General features: G+C 44.5%; 1 protein-coding gene across 8 annotated transcripts in view; it reads right to left on the bottom strand.

The window, feature by feature from the left end:
* FRMD4A (FERM domain containing 4A) overlaps positions 1-25301 on the bottom strand; it is a 571779-nt gene that overhangs the window by 184611 nt on the left and 361867 nt on the right. The window lies entirely within an intron of this gene.

Genomic DNA, 25301 nt, shown 5'->3' with positions numbered 1-25301 from the left:
GGGCTGGGGGCAGTAAAGCAGCATATACAAGACAAGTGCCCTGTCATCACGGCACTAACATTCTCATGGGGAGAGACATACGATCAATCCACATATACACAGCATGCTACCGGGAGGTGGTGTGTATGATTCACTCCTTATTCAGCCTTCCACTGTAGTGCTGTACAGGAGGGACAGAGCTCAGAGATGAATCTCTATTCCTTCATGCATCACCTCTGATGGTCTCCAGAAAACAGAGGACCACCCCTCTGGAAACGAATTTAATTTCTGTATCAACTAATCATCCTCTTGGATTCTTGCCAGCACTGTCTGCATTTGCAGGGAGGAGAGTCCCTGGAGCTAAGCTACCCCAGTTACCGTGACCTCTGTGCCCTGCGCCTTCTAGGGCGGATACCTCTGAGCTGTGTAACCCAAGATGCATATCTGACACAGGCTCCAGGAAGCCCATTCAAAGTCTTGGGCAAGTCTCTGTTCATCTCTGTCCTCCCACAACTCAGTGGGGTGCTAGTTGATGTTTAACAACTATCTTTTTTGGAATGAAAAAAATCTTGATTTTCGTAGCTTCTGCTACAGCCCAGCTATCACCCTCAAAGGAGAACAAGGCTCTTGCAAGTGTCAGCTGGCTACCACCCCAATCTAAAATGCCTTACCAACCTCCAAATACTTTCACCCTGTTTGATTTCAAGCTACTGTCATGATGACACCCAGCCAGAATATACAAAGATAGCCTCAAGAACAGAAAATAACAGCACAGTAAAATGAGGTGGAAGTGATGGATTCCAAGTATTTAAAAACACTTGTTATTTTTCCACTGTGATCCCTTGTTCTCCCCAGCCACTTTAAGAAGATCAAACGAAGGAGGTGCAGAAGCAGATCCTGCCTCGTCTTGTGGCATGGCCACCACATCCTCCCATCCAGATTCCCCCACTTCTAGAACTTTCAAAACAGTTTAGATGATCTGTCAGGATGGATCTAATCGCAAACATCCTTCAATTCCTCATTAAAAATGACTCAGCAGTCGAAAAATCATCAAGAAACACCTCACATATTCACAAGCACTCTAACAAAGAGATTCAAGCAGATGGCAGGTGGAGGGAGAACTTCAGCACAAGGGCTTCTGTTCTGTACAGAGGAGCCAAAGGAGAGTGCTACGGACATGAGAAGGTCTCTGTGAAGTCCTTTCTCACTTCATGCTGGGCTTCAGGTGTCAATTTCCTAGCCAAAAATCCAAGCCTCCAGTCTTAGCAGAATCCACCCTGCACACAGCAGGCACCTCTCCCCTGCACACTCCCAACCTATCATTCACAGATCTGTAAAAATCCATGTTTCATTTTAACCATTACTAGAAGTTCATGGAAAGCCACTATGAGTTAAATTACACTGGAATCTCTGGAAGGTACATACAGCATCCCATGTACAAAGGATTGTTTCATCCAAAAAAAAAAAAATAGTATAACAAAATGCTAGTTGTACGAGAATAGTTAACAGCAACTGCACAGATACTTTGGTTGTTGTAAAACAGCACTTCCATTTCTTTTCCAGTTTATGAGGCACTACATTAACACACGGCATGTTATATAATATAAATTGCAAACACCTAGAAGATGAGAAAAACCCTTCTTTAATCAATGCAATAATTAACTGCAGAGCTGTAACTATCTGTTTTTCCATCAAATTTCACTGACAATGAAAACGGGCAAGTCTTTTGTCCTTGCTCCCAGTGGTGAACTTGGAAACAGATGCATCATCAGGCACTGGCCCAAAAGGGTGGTTCTTGAACTGTATCTCACACAGCTAGCAAAGCCCAAACCCCACTTCCAGACTCCCTAAAGGTTGGCAGGGAATTTTAGAGTGAAAGCATTCTAGTTCTCATGGGAACAGATGGAAGATTAATGGAACTGAAGTTCTAGGAAAAAAAAGTGGTACACCATCAAGCAAACTATCTTGAGTTCCTTTTAAAAACATTTATCATGAGTTTGAGAAAATACTCAAGATGTTGGGGACAGAATAAATTTCAAAAAAAAAAAAAAAAAGCATGCTTTTCCTGTGAATCCTGCAAACACGAAGTTTCCAGCTTCACATACCTACAAGGTTAAGGGTATAAACACACTGCTAAGTTATTTAATCACATCCTAATAAATTTCAGAACATGGGATGTTGATAAACATTAGCATAGCACATAAAGTTCTAATCTCAGAAATAGCAAAGAGATAGTATGCCATTTTCTTAAAACATCTAAAAGCATATGAAGTCCATAGTGTACTTCAAACCATCCTGAGGTTCTCACATACATGTTAAACATATTCTCACTGCATGGAATGGTCCACCTTTTTTGCTCAGCCAGTGGAGGAAGTAGCTGCATTTGGAGATGTTGGTATCAGGCTGAGGTCTTCCAAGTTCACGCCTCTCTTCAGAAAAGCCTCAACACTAATCCCAGGGAAACTGTAAGCATGCTCCATTTCTGAGTAACCCACTTGCAAACAGCAGGCACAGAGAACTATGTCTAAACATAAACTCACCTCCGTGCCACTGGGCATCTACAGCCACAGCACCGCTGTGGTTTGCATCTCTGAAGGGCCACCTGTTTGCTCTACTCATGATCTGAGTATCCTGTGCCCATCAGAGTTCAGAGAGGGTTAACTATCCTGGGTGTGCACAAAGAAGAAACAGCCATCTGTGGCTTCGTGGGGCTTTCCAGGCACTCTGAAATATTCTTTTGAATACTAAGCATTGTAAAATCATATTTTTTTCCTTTTTTTTTCATTTTCAGCTGCCTAGTCACAAGTGGAGCTCTGGCATTACGCTCAAAGGAAATCCCTTGGAGGACAAGGCTTCTCAGAGATGACAGCTGGCCACTACTCCAACCTTAAACCATCTTGCTGCAACACAGCAAGTACACAGGTCTGCCATGGGTCCTAAAGGATATATGGACAAGCCTGCAGTCATTTTAAAAGACAGTTGGGGCTGGTGCTGTGGTACAGTGGGTTGGGACACCACCTGGGATGCAGGCAAGCCACATGGGCACCAGTTCAAGTTCTGGCTGTCCCATTTCCACTTCAGCTCGCTGCTAATGTGCCTAGGAAAGCAGAAGATGGCTTGGGCACGTTTTTGGGTGAGTCAGGAGACCCAGATAAAGTTATAGGATCCTGTCTTCAGCCTGGCTCAGTTCTAAGCACTACCAACCATTGGGAAATGAACCAGCAGGTAGAAAAATTCTCTCTCTTTTTTTCTCTCTCTCTCTCTGGTTCTCTCTCTTTCTCTGCAACTTCACCTGTCAATCTTTTAAAAAATCCATCAAAAAGTGATCTGTCCATCTTAATCTACTCATCTTTGCTATTTAAGATGCTCCCTGGATCACAAACACTGTGCATAAACATGACAAAGAATTGATTGCACTAGCTGCACGAGCAAAGTAGAATATGAAATAAAATATGCACCATAAGGCAGCCAATAAGACTGTTCTGCACATGAGAATATGAGACAAAAATCAAACCAGCTGATGAGCTAAGGTATCAGGTTTATGGGCAGTTCCTCCCCCACCCTATCCAAATAATATCTAACATGTTGCTTCTCCTCCCTTTTAGCTAGCTAAAAGAACATTTTTAGCTAAAAAAAAAATTTGTCTGGAAAGATAAATGTCAGTGTATGAGGTCAGCCACAGGAAATGGAAGCCCATGATCTTTGATTGCCTATATTTTAAGGTAAAAAAAATAAAATTTAATCATTTATCTTGGGGAATTAGAGTTGTCACATAGGCCGAGAGCACTGAGGTGGAGTGGCTGCTACATGCTCTCCCTTGCAGTCAGGATTCCTGGGAGGATGCCTGTGATCAGAAGTGACTGAGGGAGCACAGACTCTGGGGTAGGGAGTGGCGATTTGGATCATGCCCGAAATCATCTGTCTACAGCAGCTTCATGTCTTCATCATGGGGGCTGGGGTGGGACCAATACCCAACATGGCAAGGGAGTGCCTTCTTTTGGCACAGCATCCCTGAAAAAGAATTCGCCAGCAATGACAATCCTTCACATGGCGAACAGGGGTTTGGAGTTGCTTCCTATGGGGGGATGCAAGGTACCAAGGTCAGGGTGTGGGTGTGTCTTTTCTGACGGAGGCTTTGTCTGGAAACAGTCTCAGGATGGCATCGTGAACCCTCTGCAGCTCAGCCTGAACAGACAGCAGGCAATGGATTTAAGGTCTGGCAAGTCTTTTCTTGAAGACAGAAGACACACGAGTACAGAAAACCCAGAACGTGCTTGTTCAGAGCATTTCTTCTTCAAATAGAAAGCCAAATCCACCCTGGATTTTTATGCTTATCAGCTTCGCCTCTGCATTTCTTTCTGTCTGTTCATTTTAGCTACTTTTTGGACATCTTCCTTCTCCCTTCCCTTGCTCCTTACCAAATGACTTATATACCATGGTCTAGACTTGCTCAAAAAGAACTTGAACAAAATAATCATAATTCTACTGCACATAACATTTCACTAAAAATGTAATGAGGTTGTGTCAATGAGAGCAAGGTGAGAGAGCCTGAACTCAGAAAAACCAAGGAGTAGTTAATCAAGGCAAGTTGCATTGCATTCCTTGTTTCCTAAGCCCAATTTCCACTGAAATTACCAGGGAACACCCAGGGGTGGGAGAGAGAAGACCACCAAGGAGAGGGGAGAGCTGTTTAGGATAAAGTTCACAGGGCTGCAGATTTTATTTCTCTAACTTAGCCACCATATGCCTGCTTGTTTACGCCTCCGTGCAAAGTTAAGCTACCAAGCTGTGACTCATGTTCATTTTTAAGACAACATACTCATGAGATGGTAAAATAGAAAAAATATTAATGAAACACTAGAATTCCACAAAGTCAAGATTTAACAGTTCCAAGATGTACTTTATTGAGGAAAATTACTCTACTCACTAACCAACCCGTAGCCCTGTATATCCTTGAAAAGTAAAATATCAGATAGAAAATTTAGAACTCAAAAGCATTCAAGGCAGGGCAGGAGGACAGAAGCTCCCATCTCACGGCATGTCCTGCCTGTGCCTGCTCCCTTAAAACATCATGCCAAGTATGCCAGACACATTACAACAGCACCTCACACTCTGCCCTTTGACCCCAGGCCATTCTGTGGCCTGGAAGGAAATTCCAAGGCTGTGACTACAACTTCCTGACTCAAGTCACTGTGGGAGCTTCTGTTCTCTGGGTTACCTTCAAAGTGTCACTTCTCTTTCCATTTCTGTTGCCTCTGTAGGAAAAAGAAGGCACAAGGACCAACAGAGGGCTCAAAAAATGGCAAGGTTTTAAGATCTCAGTAATCACAAAGTACCTCCTATCCAGAATGAGAGGAATAAATAAAACACTTCGATAACCATCAGGACACTCAAGCGGATGGTGACCACTCACACAGAATGGGCTTCAGGTAAAAGCCTTTACCTACTGCCCACACTTAACCCTGTACCATGGAAATAAGAGTGTAACAACGGTGCCCGTGAGAGTGGTCTGCTCACAGCCTTTAAAGACAAAGGCTCACTGCCAATTTTTATGATGATTTTTTCCCCTGCCCAAATCGTTGAAATGACAATTGTGACAAGCCAAGGGCAGGAACATGGAACTCCATCCGGGTCTCCCAAATGGGTGGCAGAGGCCCACATGCTAGGGCTGTCCTCTGTCGCTTTCCGAGATGCATTAGCAGAGAGCTAGCTCAGCAGAGGGGCAGCCAGGCCTGTAGTCACATGAGATGCTGGCATTACAGAGACTGGCTTAATCCCTTTCACTGTGCCGCCCTTCCGCTTGTGATTCATCTCATGCTTGCTCTTTTGTTTCCAAGTAGCATGATAATGGAAGGAAAGGAGCCACAAGTGCTATATACCTAGGCTCCATGACCTCCTTTGCCAAATTACTGCACTTGTCTCATGACTCCTGCACCCAGGAGGGGAACATACAAAGGTGTGTCCTTGAGACACTTGGCTGCTGCACATAGCTATAGTGTATAAAACCCACATGAACATTCTTAAGAGAGTGATTCTATTAGAAATAAAACATCATGATAATGCAATGCAGCACGCAAGCTGAGAAAGCTATGCACTGTCCAAGGCATGCCCTTCTGCAGGTTTGCACTACACGGGGTTCTGACAGGGGCTGGCATTGCATTTGGTTATCTTGGAAAAGCACATTCCAGAGACACTGCTGCTATTGCTTGGGTCTCTTTTTCCCTGCAACAACAGGAAGCTGGATTTTCTCTGACAATACAAAAAGGGAATGTAGTGATGGTTCTGTGGTTGCTCACGACATGGGGGCAGGGTGGACTGCCTTGAGGGGGACCGCTTTAGTCACCTTACACAGTGGCTGTAAAGACCCAGGGGTCTCCGTGCACTCACGCTACAAATTCTCCCTGACCATTAGCTTTGCTCTCTTTATGGATCTGCAGGGCATGCTGTCAGAAAGACTAATTACCAGTCTCAGGGCCCAAGTGGAGAGGATGGGAACTGGACCAGGCAGGTAAGAAGTGAGGATAATGCAAGATGCGCTGTTAGTCACCTGTGACCTCACTGAGGAATCCCACCCAAAGTTCAGCAGCAGGGTCCCTGGAAGAGGGACTGCATTTCACCTTCCACCAAAACCTTGCAGTGTGAGGATCATCTCAGGGTATGGAATGGTGGATGGGTGTGTCTCCGATAAGGTTTAGCTGTTACACACTGACCCACAGATTAATGTAGTGGATAACACTCTTCATGTATCTAAGTGGCCTCCCGGCTATCCACGAGGAAATGGACATCAGGAGATGCAAATGTATGGGCTCCAGGAGTGCATAGTGGACAGGTGCAGGGCAGGCAAGCAACAACCTTGTCTGCAGGACAGTCTAACTAGTTAGACACCTCATGAATGCAAACTTAAGGTCTACTGTTAGAGTGGCTTTTAAAAACAGGATTATCTACCTCTATTTAGAGCACATTATCAGGATGTGGAGGGCACAGAGGGAGAGAAGAAGGAAGGAGGGAGGGAAGGAGGGAGAGAGAGAGAGCTCTTTCATTCACTAGTTCACTCTCCAAATGCCTGTAACAGCTGGGACTGGGCCAGACTGAAACCAGGAGCCAAGAACTACACTCACTGCTCCCACATGGGTGGCAGGGGCCCAAGTACTTGAGCCAAGACCTGCAGCCTGTTGCCTCCTAGGGTGACCATTAGCAAGAAGTTGGAATGAAGAGCCAGAACGGGGTCTCTTGATGTGGAATGCAGACATCTTAACTGATGTGTTAACTGTTAGGATCAATACCTACTAGCCGATACCAGGATTGTAACCCATTATTTCACCAAGATCCACCAACTTACTATGACTTAATAATTTACATCACCATAGCAGGTGTCTGCTTTCTCCCCAGGCTTAGGAGAACCCACACAACTTCGGTTTTGTAACTGCAGCAGAAGAAGTCTCTGAACAGAGATTTAATCCTAATCAAAAGGGTGGCTCTTATGTTGTTATTCTTTAGAGAAGGACAGAGCAGGGAATAGCTCCTAATCCTTTTAAGGAAAGGCTAGTTGGGAATTTGGGTCAGAGGGAGGACTGTGCAGCCTGAACAGAGGCTGGTGAAAAACAGAAGTGGGGTGTATAGAGCAGATTCTGAGGAGATCTGGACATCAAGCCCTAGGAAGAGATGTCACACGTGGCTGTAACACCTCCTTTTTCAAGGATGGGTGTTGTAGTACAGCACATTAAGCTGTTGTCTGGACTGCCAAATCTCATTTTGTGGTGACTGGAATCAACTTTCACCTCCAACCTGTGCTGCTGCTTCCTGCTGATGCACCTGGGAAGTAGTTGATGACAGTTCAAGTACTTTGGTCCCTGTCACCCTTGTGATAGACCCAGATGGAATTCCTGGCTCCTGGCAGCAACTACTGGGGGCATTTGGGGAGTGAACCAGCAGCTATATGAGCTGTGTGTGTTTGTATCTGTCTATTTTTCCCTTCCTGTGACTCTGTCTTTCAAATGAATACACAGCATCACCTTAGACTGTTTCTCAAATGCTCTCCTTCCACAGCACCTTCTCAGTCCCAAGACCCAGCCATCCTGGACTTTAACTCTGTTTTAGTGGCCAGTGTTGTGCTGAGGGAAAAGCCACCACTTGCAATTCTAGCATCCTGTATCACGGTATTGATTCACATCCTGGCTGTTCTACTTCCAACCCAATTTCCTATTAAATATCTGGTAAGACAACAGATGATAGGAAAATGTTTGGGGCTCTTCCACCCATGTGAGATATCTGGATAGAGCATCTGGTTCTTGGTTTGGTCTGGCCCAATCCCAGCTTATGTGGGCATTTAGGAAATAAGCCAGCAGTTCAAAGATCTCTCTCCCTTTCTCTGCTTTTTAAATAAAATAAATACTCTGCCTTTTAAATAAATATTTAATAAATAAATGGCTCAAGCATTTCTTCTGTCTGCAAACACTTGGTCATCTCTCCTGCAGTCAAGGACCCTACTCACAGGTCTACTGCATGCCACACACTCAGCACACACCTTCTGGGAGACAGGTCAGAAGCAGTTACTAGGTGGAGGGTAAGATGCACATTAACGTCTGTGAATCCTTCCAGGTCCATACCTTATGTCATTACCAAAGGAATTACCCCAGGTAAGAGCCTGTCCTCTCCTCTCCCCCTGCCATTCCTGCTGGAATATCTAACATAGCCCATTCCATGGAAGCAGCTTTTCACAAAATACCGGAAGAGCCACTGAGTCTGCTACATTTCCTCTGCCTTCCACTTCACAGCAATGAATGCTCAGGCCAAGCTTGGGCTGAAGGGTACGAGGGCCATGGGTTGAAGGCAGAAAGTTCCACAATAGTAAGATCACTCCAATCACGCATGCAGGTGCCAGGAGTGTTGTGAGGCTGCATGCACATGGCCTATTCCCATCCCCAAGCCATCAGCCTTGCCTTCTTTGTTGTCATTCCCAGGGCATGCTGCTGGGCTTAATGATAGTAAGAGATGGGCTCTTTTTAAAATACACTTTATTTTCACTTTCTTTGAAAGGCAAAGAGAGAAACATGCACACAGAGACAGCGTGATAAACAAACAGAAATCTATTCATTGATTCACTTCTCAAATGCCTGCAAAAGTCAGGGTGGAGCTAGGTCAATCCTGGAGTCTGTAACTCATTCCTAATCTTCCACATGGATGGCAGAAACCTAAGGATTTGAGTCCATATATACTGCCTCTCATGATGTGCATTAATAGGAAGCTGGACCAAAAGCAGAGAAACTAGGAGACTGGTGTTACTGTGTAGTGCATTAAGTCAGTTCTTGTGATAACAACATTCCATATTGAAGTGCCAATTGAGGACCCAGCAACTCTACTTCTGATCCAGCTTTTTGCCAAGGTGACTTGGAAGTCAGTGGATGGCGACTCAACTATTTAAGCCCCTGCCACCCACATGGATGACTCAGATGGAGTTCTGGGCTCCTGGCTTCAGGCTTGCACAGTATTGCCTCTTGCAACTATGTGAAGTAGTCAACCAGAAGATGGAAGATACTTCTTTCACTCTGTTTTCCATCTTTCTCTCTGTCACCTTTGCCTTTCAAATGAATGTACGAATCTTTAAAAACAAACCAAGAAGTATAGGAGTCAGGAACCAAACTAAGCACTCTGACATGAGATGTAGGGTCCCAAGTGGTGCCTTAATTGCTGTGGCAAATATCCACCCTGAGACAGTCTTATTTTGGTTCCACCTTTTGTTTGTGGTTGCCCTCTACAAGTTACTTCATCAGCTGAGGCCTCAATGATCACAGGACCTGCCCGGTGTGGCTATTGTGAGGAACTTGTCAAGTGCAGAACCCTGAACATTGTGCAGCCCGCCCAGCCACCTGTGCAGGGTGGAGTCAAGTCTCAATCCCTCTACACATCCCTATGCCACATCTCCTACACTGATGGCCCAGGACAGGTGGCATTTGAGTGACTATCCCCAGTGACAATACAGCAGGTGAGAGACCCTCACAGAGTAGACTTCCTGAGTTCTACTTGTTTGTAGTGCAGGTTCTTCACTCAGACTTGGGGACTTGAAGGCCCAGATCCCCCGTCTTCCACTCAGTAGAGAGCTGAGGTAAGGACTAGTGGCGCAAACCTAACAAAAGAGCTTTAAGAATATCACTCTGTGGTGTGCGAGGCAGCGCTCAAGTACTGTTTTTGTCTATATGCACACATCCCATTCCTATTCACAGCACACACAGTCATACAGACATCCTGCAAGGGTGGCTGGACAAGGCACAGACCTCCAGGAAATGGAGTACACAAGGAAGCGGCATTGAGTGTGCACACTCATCTAAACCTCACTGCTCTCCATGAAATGAAAATGGGTGAAAGAACAGAATATTCCCTTGGGTTTATGTAGTGTTTTCACTTCAGCTTCTTTAGGAATAGAACTTCTGGTTGTGTTTATTGCACTCAGTAGAGGAAAAGACTCCCTCCAAAGGGAAACATGATTTTTAAAAGGAAGACTTACGGGTCGTCCAACCTCAAAGAAGAGAGCTCTTTAAAACTTCTTAAAGATTCATCAATTGATGAAAAGTCAGAGTTACAGAGAGGACACACACACACAGATCTTCCATCCACTGGTTAATTTCCTAAATGGCTGTAATGGCCAGGGCTGGGGACAGGCCTAAGCCAGGAGCCAGAAGCTCCATCTGGATCTCCCACACTAGAGGCAAGGGTCTAAGTACTCCAGCCACCTCCTGCTGCCTTCCCAGGCACATTAGTAGAGAGCTGGGTGCAAAGTGAAGCAGCTGGGAGTCGAAATGGTATTTATCTGTGATGTCAGCGTGATAGGCAGAGGCTTAGCCCACTGTGCCATGATGTAGGGCAAAGAAAGGTTTTAGAAGCCTTTAAGTTTAAAGGTTAATGAGAAAGAGAGAGAGAAATATTAATTGACTCTCCAGATCTAAAAGAATATTTTGCATGGGACTTTAAAGCATGGTAATATCATTAAAGGACAATTTAAAAATTAGAAAGTGAAGATGGAGACAGGAAAAGAACATGAATTACCTGCATGGAGAATTTCCTTCAAGCAGAGAGAAAGGCGTATGCAGAGTCTATCCAATGGCTTCTAATTCTTGCAAAATATTCTCAGCAAGCTCTCCACAAACTTAAGAGAGACAGAGCTAGAAGACAGAAGCTGGCATGTCTGAAGTTTACATGGTTTCCATGTAAATGAAGGAAGGTCTGTGGACAATTAAAGAGCCTTTAAAGATATGGTCGAAGCCAAGAGTACAGAGAAAGGCCTGGATGCATTGTTTAGAGCAGTGGGCCTTATTAACATGATGAACCGCTAAACGATTCAGTTCTTGTTCTGTTTCAATCTCCTCAGCCAAGAAGTGAAGTCCAAGGATGGGCAAACAGCATTTTGTTTTGAAGGTGGAGAGCCACATATCTCCCAACCATTGGTCACTCCTCAAATGGTCACAGCAGTCTGGGCTGGACCAACCCATAACTGGTAACCAGGAACTCAGTCTGGGTCTCCTACATGAGTGACAGGGACCCAACCGCTGTAGTCTCCACCAGTTGCCTCTCAGAGTGCATATTAGCAGGAAGCTGGAAGCAGCAGCAGAAGTGGGTCTGGGACCCAAGCACTCCCTTCCAAAGAAACAAAATAAATCATACAACGGTGTTCATTATGATGAATGTATGGTCAAATGCTCTTGGTATATTTATTTGGTGCTAGGGAACCTTAAATATGTAATGGTGAACTCAGCTTTGCCCCCTTACTTCAGAAACATCTGCATCCCAGGGGAAACACTAGCGAGCAGGCAATCAGAGAGTAATGTGACAAGGGGACGTAAGATGATATGAGGTAAGAGGGGGAACCCTAACTCATTCCTGATGCATGGGTCAATAACCGTGATGAAGAAGTGACACCTTCCAAACAGAACATCTGGTAGAGGCAACACAATGTAAGAAGACATGGAATGGGCTAGAACATGATAGGTTCCAAAAATACCACATACTGAGCTGGAGGAGAAAGTACAGAGGGGAGGTTAGTGGTGAGAATGACAGCTAGAGAACAACATTTAGAAGAGTTGAGAAGGAAGACCCACTGTGAGAAGACAGCTAAGTCACTTAGGCAACCATACACAGCCCCTGAGCACCATTTGCAAGTCAGTCTCAGTGTAAGTGAGGTGGAAACCAGGGGACTCTGCAAAGAGGTTCCCTCTTACAGGTGTGGGGGCTTGGTGGTCTGCAAGACACCCCAGTGTTTGGAAAACTGGAAAGGGGTGTTGAAACCTAAGCTGTCCTTCTCATTACATAATTCTGCTCAGCAGTAACTAAACAGACCCAAAATATACACACATCAGAATCTAGTGGTAAAAAAGACGCTAGGTCAGCTACTTCAGAATTAAAAAGTGGGGTCACGCTCCTGGCAGTTTTGTGTCCTTCACACAGTTAACCCATGAAAAGCACAGCATCCAGACAACAGCAGGAAGAGGCATCTTTAAGGACTGCACTCTGATCAGACCATTTCTGGAATTCTGTATTCCACTCAGGACACCATATTTCACGTAAGAAAAACTGGAGGAGGCCAAGGATAGAAACCAGAACTTCCCACACTTAGTCCGGGAATCTGCTGATGAAGCTCACATGTTGAAAGCTCTGGTCAAAGAGTGGAAATGTAACCCACTATCCATTCCAACACATCCCAAGAGAGGCTGCTGATGAGCACTTGGAGAAAGCAGGTGTAAACTGGATGTCCTGTCCACACCTGATGTGAGTATAGACCATGGGGAAGAAGAACTCTGCTGTGGTGGACAGAAAACAGAACCAGCAAGTAAATGTTTCAGTAAAGAGAAGGAAGGATCTTTAAGCCAGCATCAGGGATCAGTGTGGAACAGGCTGTCTCAGTATCAAAGCAAGTGATGAGGAAGTGGCTGGACCAGGAGATCATTGGGGGGTGATGGGGAGGTAAAGAGAAATGCCGAGCTCAGGGGGAAGGCAAGACAGATGTACCCGAAGATGTCTCAACATGACAAGCCATGATGGATGTATACAGTTCTAAACAGATTCTGAGAAAATATACCCCTTCTAATAACTGACATATTGACCTGTGATGTTTCCTATTATGCAATATTGTGTGCAATCGGGCGAAATGAATATTCACAACCTTCACTTCAGAAGAGCTACAAACTCGTTTTTTCCCCCCCCACTTATCTACCTTACCAACCTCCCTTGCATAAATGTGCAACTGAAAGTCCTCTACTTACAATGCAACACTGAGTAGGACACTTATAAATCTTCATGCTGCTGGTTTGCTATTCATGTATTCCAGAAACAAGAACCTCAATGACATTTTCTTGGTAACCTGCATTTGTCTACTTTGCTCCAACATTTAATTCAATCTGTCACTTCAATGTTAATTTTGAAAACATCTTTGCTTCTGTTGTGATCAATGGGAGACACTGTGCTATTTACAACAATGGGGTCTCATGCCATAAATTATCAGAATTGTAACTATTTCACTGACATGAACATGTAAATATGCATGTGAGCAATACAAAACAATGTCACTGCCACAACAGGCACTCAATAAACACTCTTACATGAATTAATGAATGCATGTTTAAATTACATATACCTTTATCTATCATTTCAAGGGCAATCATTAAAGCAAGTACTATACACTTTAATTCCCATTCAGTGAGATACATTTCAATTTGGCTCCTCTGTTGAAACACACCCCAAATCCCAATCTCAAACACCTCAGCCTTTTTTTGTGGCTCAAGCACTGTCAGCAATGAGCATCAGTTCGTGGTGAGCAGCGGCATCTTGCCATGCAGGTTAGAGTTTGCAATGAGTTCTACCCCACAACAATTCTCTTTGTTTGTTACTAAGATCGGTGCTCCTATTATTCTTGGGAACATGTGTGTGGGGAGGAAAATAGTATTCAAAGACATGAGCAAGCTTTTCAAATGTCAGCTTTGGGACTCTGATGGGAGAATGGGCACTGAAGGGACAGTAGGACCTTCAGGTCACTTTCTTGGGTAAAGTTCCACTGGACATGATGCAGCCACTCCTGTTCACAGTGCCTGGGTTCTAGGTAGGGGTGAAGGTGGGGGAGGAGAGGGGAGTGAGTGCTCAGGTGCCTTACATGTGCTGGCACAGCATGTGAGCCAACAGCGTATGTCCACAGCAAAGCATCCAAGGAAGGAGGGAACCACTAGAGCTGCAGGTGGTCTTGGGGTCCCAGCTGGTGGTTCCCTTGCCTCCCTAACTAAACAAACAAACAAAGGCACAGGGAGAGCTTGCTGTGACACTGCAGTGCTTACTCTGAGGACGGATTTGACGATGACTCTGATATCTGCATAGGGCGGTACATCTGGGCTGGAGGCTGCTGCCTTTATGTTTATATAACTGAACTTTTTGGGAAAAGATTCTGCTAGCAAGCTGTTGGCAGGGCCTCTGTGCTCTTGTATGGGCCACGTGAGCAGCACCCTCCCTCCATTCATCTTGTGGGAGATTTCAGTACTGGTGGGTGGCCCCATGAACCATCCCAGACTTGTTCCAGGGGTACCTCAGTGTGGGGCACAGTATATGGGACTTGTAGCTGTTCCGCTTTCTATATAACACCATCTATCAACGGGTGGGTCGGGGGCGGAAGGAAGAAAGCTAGGAAGAGAAGGGAAACAGAAAGCAGTTGTAGGTAGGAGAGGACTCCCAAACCTTTTCCACTCCAGTGTTTACAAACCTCTTGGTGGGAAGACTGTCACAGAAAATAAGGCAGCACCTTAAAATGCAACAGCCATGGCAAATGGGAGTTCTAAAAATATCCAGGTGCACAGTATTAGTGAGCAGTTACAGAAATCCAGATGGTGTGTTGTATCTGTCAGTCAAATCAAAAATTCTAATTGGACACTGAGCAATTTCTTAAAGCTTTCTGCAGGAGGTAATTACTATGTTGACCACACAGAGAAGAAAAGGCTGAAACCGAGCCTACTGCGGGAGCTGTTTCCCTGAAGAGACCAGGGATATGTTTCTGCCTGAATCAGAGCTGATTGAGCCATGGCAGCATTTCTGATCAAAACCAGTAGGGCCAGCGGCAAACCGCTCACCACATGGATGTAAACCACTCGTAACCAAACTTCACCAGGGTTTTCAGCATGGCCTTCAGAGAAGATGGAGAGATGAGTCTATAATAGGGAAAACTGGAGTTTGAAATCCGGGCAAATACCCAAGGCAGTGCCAGAAATGACACTTTCCCACACGGCACAGTGTCTCTTTTCCAGCACTGCGTGAGAAACACAAATGTCTCATTCAACAAGACAGTACAGGAGGAGTACTGGGCGATGCATCCTGAGTGTGAGAATGGGTTTATGAGCATAGACCTAGGAAGGGACTTAATAAAGTTCATGGACAAGATGTAGTATGGAAAACTCCACAGGATTTCCATCATTTTGTGGTTACCCAAATCAACTCAACTTTTCATTTTATTGTCCACAACCCGTCAGAAGGACCCTCGTATGTCACAATTCAGTCCACAGCACATTATGGATACATACAGTATACTGTATGTCAATGAAACATCACTAAATCTGATTAAAATATCAGTTGGGCAGCAGACAGATTATATCTGTCTCTGCCACTTTTTAGATAAATACAATTTTGCAATAGGAGTTAGAGGTCTTTCTGTGACACATCCCAGAGAGACGGCCCAGAAGCCCATTTGGAGGGCACAGTTTGTACAAGCATTCTTTTGAGCAATTACTTCATTTTTGTTCCTCTAAAAAACATGATATTCTTTGTATTGGGAACCTGGCACTTAGCTTTCCCAGATGTCTTATGCAATACACTTCCTGGTTATCCTACTGTGCCCCTTCCTTCAGAAGGCATTCTACCTGAGGTCAAGGGTTTTTCTCCATTTTTATCATAGACACATTCCTGCAAAGTAAGAGGCATGGAAGCGGTAATACTTAGATTCTTTGTGTTGTTTTTCCAGTTGGATCTTGCAAGGCTAAGCCTTCCTCTTTAAAAAAAAAAATTGAAAGGTTGAGACACAGAGAGAAGGCGAGATGAGTGAGGAGAAGGGGGAGGGAGAGATAGACTGAAAGTAAGAGAAAGAGAAAGAGAGAGAGAGAGAGAGAATATGAATCTTCTATCTTCATTCTCCAAATGGTTAAAAAAAATCAAGGGTAAAACCAAGAGCCTGGAATGCTATCACAATCTTTTACATGGGTGTAGGAACCCAAGCATTTGAGCCATATCCTGCTGGTTTCCCAGATGGATTAGCAGGAGGCTGTATTGGAAGTAAAGCAGTCAGGGACTCCTAACAGCACCCATATGGAATGTGAGCACTGCAGCCAGTGACTTAACTCATTATGCCACAATGTCAGCCCCTAAACCTTTCATTTAGTGAAAGGAGTTGGGTCACATCATCGTGATTCTCTAACCCTGTGACAGAAACAGATGGACGAGGATGAAATGCTGATAGATGGGTAAGGACACTGGGTTCAAGCTGACCAAACATGAACTACAGCCAGGAAGTAAGAGAATGGAAACCCCCCTCAGGTGACAGTTAATGGCTCAGTGATACAGTCACGTACTTGCCAAAGCTGGCCATGATGTTGTATGTTTTGGAATCCAGGATCTAACACATGGAACTTCCCTTCAGAAGCCCTGGTCAGAGCTGCACAGAATCGGCTCATTGCAGTTGGTGAAGTCTTGTTGGATCATGTGTGGGGAAGATTTTTGAAGGGGACAGTATAGGGCAAAGACTCCCTTTGCCTGGAGGACACTTGGGGTTCCAAGTAGAAAATAAGAGTATCCCGGATAAAGAGGGATATGGGGTGCATCTCAAAGTGAAGGAGCAGAAACTGCAAAAGTGGAGTCCAGAGAAGGCCAAATGTGCTAAAGAGGCGGCGAGGCTGAGCCGTGTGTGTGTGTGTGTGTGTGTGTGAAGGTCAACATAATATATAAGAGTTTAAGAAAGGAGCAGCTTAGATAATGATGGGTCTTTTATTCCATGCTAAGAACTATGGCTATCAGGGATGACAGTGAGCAGTGAGAAGGTAGAGCTGGAGTGGTAGAGGGAGGGAGGGAAGTAGGGAGGGAAGAAGTGTGTGTGTGTGTGTGTGTGTGTGTGTGTGTGTGTGTGTTTAGGATGTGGGAATAGGAAGATGATAAAGAGATGAACTGGGAGAATTTTAAAATTCAGGAAAAAGAGAGGAGACCCTGAACTGTGACAAGCACCATGGGCATCTCACCCTGAAAGAATTTGCAAAGAACATGTGTCACCACAGACTGGAGAAAATGCACCGAAAACGTTGGCCACAGAGTGGACTCCACACACTGTGGCCAAGAGGAAGCCTGAGGCGGGGCCAGGGTGAGTCACTCATCACAGGACAATGATGATTGCGAGTCGCAAAGGGAAGAGGAAAAAGAGTAATCAGAAAACCACAGGTGGGCCCAGTCCTGAACCAGGGGCCAGGGCAAAGCAGCTGTCAACTCTAGCCCCTTCCAGAGACGTTCCTTGGGGGAAAGGAGCAGCCAAATCAAGAACAAGTTAATTAGACAGACAACCTGGCTCCGAGCAGTTGGTGAGAAGGGACAGGGTGTCCCTCTGGCACAGGGTGTCCCTCTGGCTTTGGAGCCAAATCTCCAAACTGCAGGTCTTTAAACTTCTCCATCCTGCCCGCCTATCAACCAGGAGTAGGGACTTTTCTCCTATGTCCAACATTCAACTCCAGCCATAGCTAAAAACTTAACAGCTGACAGAATTTTCCAGTTGAGCCTTGTCAGTTCTCTAGAAGTGTGGTCACTCCCATGAGCAAGAAGCAAAGAAGACTCTTGCTGCCGATGCAGCAACAAAGGGCCGTGGTTTGGGATTTGGGATCTTATTTCTGAGTCTCTGGATTTCTTACCAAGCTGGAAGCTGTAGATCTCTGTATTGAAACAGCCTCAAATCGCTACCTTAGGAACAGGAAAGCCGACCAGCCAAACTGTTGTGAACTACAAAAGCCATATTTTCCACAATAAAAAAGGGAAGAAACCACAAACAAATGCCAGTTTGTAATTTCTCCATGAAATGACAGACACACTCCACCCTGTCTAGGCAGAAGCTGGCCGTAGCCATCCCTTGGGGTTCACCTAAAATATATCCTAGTCTTGGATACAGATAGAACGTTCTATAAATACCTCCCTATTTGTGCATTTGTTCAATGCTTTTATACAGCTGCCTGTGTACCCATTTAATCATCTACAGAGGATTCATTATCTCTCATTCTGATTTACTGAACATCTACAAGGTTATTAAGTCCTTACATTAAGTATTTAAGTAATTTTTGATGAATAATGATGCAAACTGGTATGTTGATATCTCAAATCACAAGGAAACAATCCCAGCTTTTTGGTACAGTGGGGAAAACTTTTCAGGTTCTGAGTTGTTTTCTGCTATTTATACCCTGGCATTGATCATTTGGGTATAATTCAGTAAATAAGTAGGAATGGAAAACCTTATCCTAATTCATGGTAATGAATGGAGAGAAACTCAGACTATTTTGCAGTGATTGTATTTTTGCCTTTGCTGTTAGGAAGAGGGTATTTGTGAACATCATCTTGGTCCTTCTTGTTTTTTGAAAGATCAATGCCTTAAGGGCTTTCTGATCATTTTTGAAAATTGAAGAATTTTAGGACAGTCCCTGCTAGGGTCTTAAGTGCTACACGAATGTAACTTTTCATTCATAAATAAAACCCTAGCACTCAGAAAGATTCAGCGTTTGCTCAAAGCCTCAGAGCAAGAAAGCGGTGGTGCTGGCTGGCTGATCAAACCCAGGGCAAGAGGACGCTACAGGTTCCTCTCCGTTCACTTGCAATACTGTGTAGCATCACATCAATCTGCTTCAGGAGGCAGGGACTCTAACCTGAGTGTAACACTTAAGACCCTAGCAAGGTTCCTCAATGCTTAAAAGTTCTTCCACATCTGTAATGGTAATCTATACACTCGTTTGTGTTCTTGACATAGCAACTGTCTAAAATGTCTGGATAGACTGACAATCCCCATATCACATATGCACATGATTCATAGACTGTTCTGAACACAGATCATGCTGCGTAGCGCCCCCTGCCAGCACTGTGTTCCCTGGCTAGTGGTAGCCCTCACTACTGTATAATTGTGCACAAGTCTCACCCGGCCTGCCAAGAGCTGCAGGCCACATCTGTGCTGCTGGTCACTCTGCAGTTCCTCGGTAACAAAACACTCCACCAGCCCAATGAAAGAGAATTGAGGAGACAGAACACTGCTCTCCATTGTGCTGGACTCTCTGTCTGCTTCATGTCCTCACCACCCTTCTCTGTAATTTCTGCTCTCTCCCTGAGCAACCCAGACATAAATACGGGATGTTTACTGGGGGAAGGCAGCAGAAGCAGGGAAACGGGCAAAGCCAGCACCATCTTTCTCTGGCTATATGTAGGTGGGTTGCCTGGCACCAGATGTCCCCACATTACCTGGGTTCCTACTCTGGGTTTGTCACATTTCTATACTTCTGTGCAGGCATGGGATGAGAGCATAATTGTGCATTTTATGGTTATGAATGGCACAGCCTGGCAACTCTCTGATTATTATTTCATTCACTGTCATGCAATATCAATCTAATTCCCCATTACATGCCATTTTTTTCATGCATTCCTCATGCATCAAGGACAAAGAAAGGCAATAGTTGTGCACAGGCAACTGCATCGCCAAAGAACAAGCAAATTCTGGTGGAAACTGTGGAGCAACAGCCTCAAGTTTGAAAGGACAGACTCTGACTAACATTAAGCAAAATTATTGTTCAAAGGTTTAGTACCAACACTCCTGGCCCAATAGTTGGTAATGTGCTGCTAGCTGAGAGGGAGGGACACGGAAGAATGAACACTAGTAGAAGGTTAGATACAGCAAGACTCAACAAGCTACACTCCACTAGAATCCAGTGGGCTTTTTAGGTTTCCAAAGAAACCTAAATTTCGACATCAACACTGAATGTGGGGTACAATAAATCCGCTAAGTGATTGGCTTATTCAGCAAGGATCCACTCATTATAAGCAGTGGGTTAAATGCAGAGAAGATTGAGAGAACAAGAAGCACACAGTGGCCAGGATTGGCACATAATGGCTAACGAGACAGAAGTAGGAATGAGCACGTGAATGTAGCCAGAGTTCGGGGCGAAGGGTATGTATGTGCCAATACTCTTGACAACGGACAGCAAGTTGACTTTGCATCATGGAATGGCTGCTGCACCACTGTTGAAACAATAAACCTGGAAAACACTACAAGTGACAAAGAACATGCTTCTAAACCAGCTAGAACCTAAAAGCCCTGCACAGCATCTCTGTAATCTATGTGTGTAGTGCTGTAGCGGTTACTCAGTCTTTCAGATCAAACTGAGACCACCAGCTCATTTCTCCATGATCATTTAGTGGTAGTGAAGGCCACTGAACTGAACCAGATCCCTCATATTCCTCCATTACTTTCCGATAATCATGGCCTTTCCTCTCAGCAGTAATTTCCATCTTCAAACAGAAGACTGTTTCTCTTTGGAGAGAAAATATCCATCTTCCACAGAAAGAACTGAAAACACACACACTCATTAGCACCCAAAAGAAGCAAGTGATTAAATGGTGGCGACAGCTCTCAGCATCTTCTGTAAAAGAAGAGAGGTACTGATTACATTTTTAGGACAATCTCGCCAGTAATAAATAATAGAGCTGGATGCTTCCAGCATCAGAATGTGTGGACCATTCCTTGTGAGAGTGAGCCAGGCTGACCCAATAGGACATAGGAAGGTATGGCAGCTGGTGGATTTGGGGATGTGAAAGGAAACTGCTGTGGAGTGCGTATTCAATATGCAATGGTTTACGCTGATTTGAAAAAGTTGTAGAAGAGAACGGTAGAAGCATCTAGTCTTTGTGTGCAACAGTGACCCTGTAGCCCAGAGTTCCAAGAGCCAACTGTTACAGCTCTTGAGGTGAAATGTTCTAAGAAAAACAAACAAAATTGAAAGCATCACCAATGTCTAGTAGTTGCATTATGGTTAGGACAAACACTATGAGATTAAATAGTCCCGTCATTACCTCTTCCCCACTAGGTCAGATTTTTAGTAGCCACCTTCTCCAGATTTTCTACAACTTTTTGATTTTCCTTGTTGTTGAAAAAGGTCACACACTTACTGATTGTGCTGCTATGAGCATAGGAGTGCATGTTGGTTTCTCATAAAACAATTGTTCTGGATATATTCCTAGGAGTGCTACTGCTGGATCATACGGTATGTTGAATTTGAGTTGTTTGAATGTTCTCCATACTGATTTCCATAGAGGCTGTACCAGCCTGCAGCCCCACCAGCAGTGGAGTAGGGATCCCTTTTCCCCGCAACTTCGCCAACAAGTGTTGTTGGTGCTTTTATTCATGTGGGCCAGTCTTACTGGCGTTAGGTGGTACCTCATTGATGTTTTAATTTGGATTTCCCTTATTGCCAGGGAACTTGAGCATTTTTTCATATGTTTATTTGCCATTTGGGTTTGTTCCTTTGTGAAGTGTTTGCCCATTTCCCGTGCCCATTTCTTGAGTGGCTTGTTTGTTTTGACATTTTGGTTGTTTTGTAGCTCTTTGTATATTCTGGAGATCAGCCCTCTATCACCTATGTCGTGTGCAAAGATCTTCTCCCATTCTGTGGGTTGCCTTTTTACTTTGTTGATTGTTTCTCTAGCTGTATAGAAGCTTCTTAGTTTGATGAGGTCCCAATTGTTTATTTTGGTCTTGATTTCTACTGCTTTTGGAGTCTCCTATGCTCATAGCAGCACAATCAGTAATTGCAAAAACATGGAAGCAACCAAAATGCCCATCAACAGAGGATTGGATAAGAAAGCTATGGTTCATCTACTCCATGGAATACTACTCAGCTATTAAAAAAAACAAAATGCAGTTCTTTGTGGCCAAATGGGCCCAACTGGAAACCATAATGCTAAGGGAAATGAGCCAATCCCAAAAGGTTAAATACCACATGTTTGCCTTAATTTAAGATGATATGATGTTATATATAACATGTTATGTTATGAATGTTATATGTTGTGTATAAACTAAAATTGAAGTGTAGGTGAGGTGGTCACAGAAGGTGGCTGGGAACTCGCATTTACTTTTAACATATTGGTTACTCATTACTATGTCAATTAATTCCATAATGATGTAAATTTTTGCTGATGGTATGTTGGAGCTTTCAATTGACTGGGATGATACTCTGCTGGCTCTGTCTTCAGACCAGAGAGGGTATACCTAAGAAGCCGTTGAACTTGACTGGACAATAAGATGCTGGACTCTATGTTTGGTATACGCTTGCAATGGGGGAATCTCAACTGAACTTGAGCTGTGGTTATGCAACAAGGTGGAGGAATCCGCCATGGTGGGAGGGTTTGGGGAGGGGTGGGGAGAACCCAAGTACCTATGTAACTGTGTCACATAATACAATGTAATTAATGAAGTAAAAATAATAAATAATTAAAAAAAAAAGAAAAAGTTCACACACTTGCACATCTTATGGTGCTAACAATGATTCCGCTCCCCTTTTTTCCCTCAGCATGATGTCTAACTTTTCAGACAACCAGTATCTTTTTTACTTTGTGTGACATTCTCAGAAAGCAGCAGACAGCAAAAATCAGAAATGGAACAGGTAGAGCACACAGACAAACCCTGTGGACCTGTGTTATCTGCTGCTCTTACTAAGGTCAAGAAACTCCTCTCTGCCACCTGTTTAGCTAATGTAAAATACAGTTTTTAGAATTTAGATTGAATCATCACTGTAACATGATCACTCCATTGTCCTTCTTGAGGTCAGAGACATCAGTTCTAAGTGAGATGCCTGGAGTTTTCATGACAAAGATACCGTAAGAGAGAATTTCTGTGCCAAACTCAGATACCATGTAGAATGTAGTTTCAAGTACCTCTGTAAACCACTTCACTGCTAGCATGCTTATCTCTCATGTTGAAATTCTTAACCAGAAATGCAGAACTTTACATTGCTCTAATGCTTCTTAAATAATAATTTAGTTATGTGCAAAGATCCAAGACCCAAGCTTTATCATTAAATCACCCCCATCACATTTTCACTCATTCAGTGTGGTGTGTCAAGCTCAGTGTAATAAGGGGTAATTCTGTATTTACAAGGGATAAGGACTCATGTGAACAGAGCTCTAATCCTCTTCTACACACATATGCACACTTGCATACACAACAAGCACATGTGCAGTAAAGTTAATAATGCTTTAAGATCTCACTCTCACTTACACACACCCCCTCCACATGAGCTTTCCCGAACTTTCCATCTCATCACTGACTTTCCCATCACAAATTAATGATGCTATTCATCTATTCATCAAGGCTGTCTGAAGATAAGCCTAAGGCACTCACTATCCCACCGAGCCTTTCTCTACCTTCCAGGCCCCAGCAAAGCCTCATGTCTTGTCTTTTTCTCTGACCTCAGGCTGTAACTTTACCGTGACAATAAAATCGAGCACAGGACACATCTGCACTACACTCCTTATGGATTATGAGATCAGCAACACAGTGAACCTCAAGGGGCCTCAGTTTCCCCAAATGACAAGATAACGCTAATGATATCAACCAGCCACCTGCCAGGCTATCTGGGGACTTGGCCACAATGTCTACAAATTACAAAGAAGTCCTGAGCCACAAATAACAAGTATTATTAATAAAAATTAGTTCAAGACAAAGGCTAAAAAGAATACTGCAATAACAGTAGCCCAGATCCTACCAACCTCACTGCTACCCTAAACTGTCATCCTTTAAGACAACAAGGAATTTCGTTCTCTCCTATAAGGTTGTTTCTATCCATACAAACTTTGTGCATTTGGAATTACTTCTTTCCAAGTTATCTGCAGGCAACATTCTGCTCATTGGCTGGACGGCAATACAGGCTTGATTTCAAAGCATGTCCAAATATTGCCTCCAATTAAAGTAATTGTAGCTCTTTAACCTCTCAGGACCACATGGATTCTAATCTAATTGTGGCAGGATCCCTTATTCCCGCTGGGTTTTGAACAAATGCAGGCTTCCCTGGCAGCAGAGCAGACGCCTCAGCCAAAAAGAAGGCTGCCCACAAGTTGGATCATCTGATACTTCAGGTTGCAAGTGACAAGCAACGTTCTGAGAAACAAGACCAGATTTCTGTTGGTTCAAGATGCTGGTCTTCTGGGCCACTCCAGGTTACTTTCCCATATGAATGGGGCTACACGCCAAGAAAGAGCCTGATACAGTTTAATGACCAGAAGCAAGACAATGAAGTGGATTCTTCCCCATTCCCAAAAAGCACCTTGTTGCACACAGAATGCACGCACAGCTGACTTCCATCTGGTCCAAGAGGAGCAGATGACCGCACATCCAACCCCTGGGGTACTTTCCCAGAGGCAGTGCTCGCTGTCCCAGATGAAGTCCCCAGTTGTCGGGGGCTCTCTGATGGGGAGGGGAGCTTTCCCACACATCAGTCACGCTTTAGGAAAAGCAACAAGACTTTCAGATGCTGAGGTGCAAGGGAGATACTGCAGCAGAACACTCAATCAGGTACAGGAAGACCTCAAGACAAAACCCAACAGGCTAACCTCTGGACCAGATAGTATTTAGAAACATGCCTGTAGCTCTTCTGAGCATCCCTCCCCTCAGAATCTGCAAGCACTCAAGGAGGGAAAGCAAGAGACAGCAGCAGCGCCTCTGCTGGGATGTTCCATTGAGAGGGGAGCCAGAGCCGCATCCATTCATAGTAGGGTCAGGGAGTCCTCTCCAGGCACGGGATCTCATTTCTCAGCTAGCAGCTTCCAGTGGGGTGGGGTAGGGTGGGAAGCACTGGCAGGGCTGCATCATTCAGGAGGAGGATGTGTAGGGATTAAGAAGCCACCGCCTGAGCTATTATTAGCACAGACACCCCCTTGAAAATTTTGCAGAATATGTTTGAATCTCCCGAGCAGCTACTCTGGCTCACAAGATGTTGGGAGAAAGGCACCAAGTTCCTGGGCCTCACCAGCAGCTCCCACAGCTTGGCAAGTCCAGGACTGGGTCATCTTTCCAGAATTCCACACGCACCAGCATTTGGGCAGCTGCCTACAACATGGAAGCACTGGGCTTTGCTATTTTTAAATGAGCATGTACTGAAGGGGGTTTCTTCCAGTTCTCCTTCCCTTCCCAACTCCCTGGCTTCTCTGCATTTAACTTGCTGCAGCCATTGGGAATCCAAGACCCCGGCCCACTGCAGTGCTACAGGCAGCCTGTGGCCAGCCTTCTACCACCCAGTCTGAAGTGCTCCTTC

Source organism: Ochotona princeps, chromosome 10 (assembly GCF_030435755.1).
Source record: "Ochotona princeps isolate mOchPri1 chromosome 10, mOchPri1.hap1, whole genome shotgun sequence".
NCBI classification, from domain to species: Eukaryota; Metazoa; Chordata; class Mammalia; order Lagomorpha; family Ochotonidae; genus Ochotona; species Ochotona princeps.
This window is presented reverse-complemented; position numbering and strand designations above follow the sequence as displayed.